A 3319-nucleotide genomic window follows, 5' to 3' on the forward strand; every position below is an offset into this window, starting at 1 on the left:
AGGTTGAGGCAGGAGGAGGATCACTTGAACCTGGGATGGGGAAGCTGCAAGTGAGCCGAGATGGAGCCACTGCACTCCAAGCCTGGGTGACAGTGTGAGACTCTGTTTCCAAAAAAAAAAATGCATCCGGGATCTGTACATCCACGGGTGCTGATATGGTTTGGCTGTGTCTGCAATGAAATCTCAACTTGAATTGTATCTCCCAGAATTCCCAAGTGTTGTGGGAGGGACTCAGGGGAAGGTAATTGAATCAAGGGGCAGGTCTTTCCCAAAAATAAGTCTCAGGAGAGCTGATGGGTTTATCAGGGGTTTCTGCTTTTGCTTCTTCCTCATTTTCTCTGGCCCTCACCATGTAAGAAGTGCTTTTCACCTCCCGCCATGATTCTGAGGCCTCCCCAGCCATATGGGACTGTAAGTCCAATTTAACTTCTTTTACTTCCCAGTCTTGGGTATGTCTTTATCAGCAGCATGAAAACAAAATAATACAGTTGCTGTCACAGCAGATGTTGGTGCTCCTGTTCTCCGGTCTTAGCGAATCATGCACATGAAAGTGCTCATCCAGATGGGATATGAGCCTCTTCCCCCAACAGGAGAAATATTTTGGGGTGGCAAGTATGTCAGCTTTCTTGTTTCTTTTGTTATGCTCTGAACATTGCCAGCATTGACAGGAGGCATGGGTTGCTCACAGGCTTAACTCCACGACTGCATCCGGGGGTCCTCGGAACTGTGGTCCATGGTAGAGTTTTACAGTATTACCAGGAGTGTGACAAGGGTGAGAAGTTAGGACCTGGATATGAACAAAAAGAAATCTCATCTTCCTTTGACCAAATCATCAAGGAAACAACTCAAGAGATGATCGCTTGTTCAGCTGCTGCCCTCATCACGTCCCTTCCATGTGCTCACTCTAAGATCTATGGCACAATTCACTGGGAAAGAATCCAAGTTCTGTGGACTTTGTGACACCATTTATCAGAAAGAGGGTATCCTAGGATTTTTCCCAGGTCTTGTTCCTCACCTCCTAGGTGACATCATTTCTTTGTGGCTGTGTGACCCACTAGCCTACCACCTTGTTGATACCCATGCAATGGACAGTGAGGTTTCTACCATGAATGACATGAAGAGTTATTCTCAAGCTGTCACAGGATTTTTTTGCCAGTATGTTGACCTATCCCTTTGTGCTTGTCTCCCATCTTATGGCTGTTAACAACTGTGGTCTTGCTGGTGGACGCCCTCCTTACTCCCCAATATATACTTCTTGGATAGATTGCTGAGACATGCTACAAAGAGAGGAAATATGAGCCTAGGAAATAGCTTGTTTTTCCAGACACAAACCCTTTGGGAAGAGAAGACTTATTGTTGTGACCTGAGAATGTTAATTTGAAGATGTGGGACAGGGACTGTGACATTTCTATAGTTTCAGATGCACAGGATTAGGGGAGAGAATGTTGATTTGTATATAATTTGGCATGCTTTCTAAATAATCATTTACTCTCAGGGAAAAGCAGAAATGCATCCTGGGTCTCAGGGACAAACATATTAAGGCTCTTTATATAATTTCACACATTACAGATATTATAGGATAATTTTCAAAAATAGGAGGCCGAGGTCGGAGGATTGCCTGAGCTCAGGAGTGAACCCAGGAGGAGTTGGAGGCTGCAGTGAGCTATGATTTCACCACTGCACTCCAACCTGGGTAACAATGAGACCCTGTCTGAGGAAAAAAAAATCAAAAATAGGTAAAACCATAACTCTTACACTGATATTAACTCATGTTAAAAAACAAGGTTTCACTTGGGCCACAAAACAAGACCTGATCTCTACAAAAAAATAAAATTAGCCACGTGTGGTGGCACACATCTGTAGTCCCAGCTACTCGGGAGGCTGAGGTGGGAGGATCATTTGAGCCCAGGAAGTCGAGGCTGCAACGAGTTGAGATCACCCCTGCACTCCAGCCTCAGTGACAAAGCAAGGCCCTGTCTCAAAAAAAAAAAAAAATTCCTCCCTTTTTTCTTTTTTAGAGACATATTCTCGCTCTGCCACCCAGGCTGAAGTGCAGTGGCGCAATCTCAGCTCACTGCAAGCTCTGCCTCCCGGGTTCATGCCATTCTGCCTCAGCCTCCCAAGTAGCTGGGACTACAGGCGTGCCCACCACCACGCCTGGCTAATTTTTGTATTTTTAGTAGAGACGGGGGTTTCGCCCTGTTAGCCAGGATGGTCTTGATCTCCCGACCTCGTGATCCGCCTGCCTCGGCCTCCCAAAGTGCTGGGATTACAGGTGTGAGTCACCATGCCTGGCCCTCTTGTTTTGTTTTTGTTTTTTTAAACTTCCATGTATCAAGCAATTCATGTTTGTTTGTTTTGAGACGGAGTCTCATTCTCACCCAAGCTGGAGTGCAGTGGTGCCATCTTGGCTCACTGCAACCTCCACCTCCCGGGTCCAAGCGATTCTTCTGCCTCAGACTCCCAAGTAACTGGGCTTACAGGCGCATGCCACCATACTTGGCTAATTTTGTGTATTTTTAGTAGAGATGGGGTTTCACCATGTTGGCTAGGCTGGTCTCGAACTCCTGACCTCAAATGATCCACCTGCCTTGGTCTCCCAAAGTGCTGGGATTACAGGCATGGGCCACCATGTCCAGCCATGCAATTCATTTTTTTGAGACGAAGTCTCACTCTGTTGCCTGGGCTGGAGTATAGCAGTGCGCGATCTTGGCTCACTGCAACCTCCGCCTCCCCGGTTCAAGTGATTCTCCTGCCTCAGCCTCCCAAGTAGCTGGGATTACAGGCGTGTACCACCATGCCCAGCTAATTTTTTTTTTTTTTGAGATGGAGTCTCGCACTGTCTCCCGGGCTGGAGTAGTGGCACAATCTCGGCTCACTGCAACCTCCACCTCCCAGGTTCAAGCGATTCTCCTGCCTCAGCCTCCCGAGTAGTTGGGATTACAGGTGCCTGCCACCACACCCGGCCTTAATTTTATATTTTTAGTAGAGACCAGGTTTCACCATATTGGCCAGGCCGCTCTTGAACTCTTGACCTCAGGTGATCCGCCTGCCTTGGCCCCTCAAACTGCTGGGACTACAGGGGTGAGCCCAGCCGCAATTCATTTTTATTGCACATTTTGCTCTTAGGTTGGATTGATAATTTTATTATCTTTACCATTTAGTAGTGATAACATAAACTTGTTTGACTAGTCCGTCAGTTTTTTTTTTTTTCTTTTTTGAAACAGAGTCTTGCTCTGTTGCCCAGGCTGGAGTGCAGTGGTGGGATCTCAGCTCACTGCAAGCTTCACCTCCCAGGTTCACGCCTGGCTAATTTTTT

General features: G+C 46.9%; 1 long non-coding RNA gene and 1 pseudogene across 1 annotated transcript in view; one reads left to right on the forward strand and one right to left on the reverse strand.

The window, feature by feature from the left end:
- Positions 1-417: 417 nt before the first annotated feature.
- LOC108536097 (uncharacterized) overlaps positions 418-3319 on the reverse strand; it is a 10190-nt gene continuing 7288 nt past the window's right edge. The window contains exon 3 of the long non-coding RNA XR_001887414.1: positions 418-787. This is a non-coding gene — a long non-coding RNA (uncharacterized LOC108536097). The remainder of the gene's footprint in view (positions 788-3319) is intronic.
- Positions 783-1574, forward strand: LOC108536096 (mitochondrial carrier homolog 2 pseudogene; annotated as a pseudogene).

The sequence above is a fragment of the Rhinopithecus bieti genome, unplaced genomic scaffold (assembly GCF_001698545.2).
Source record: "Rhinopithecus bieti isolate Rb0 unplaced genomic scaffold, ASM169854v2 scaffold_13317, whole genome shotgun sequence".
Taxonomy (NCBI): domain Eukaryota; kingdom Metazoa; phylum Chordata; class Mammalia; order Primates; family Cercopithecidae; genus Rhinopithecus; species Rhinopithecus bieti.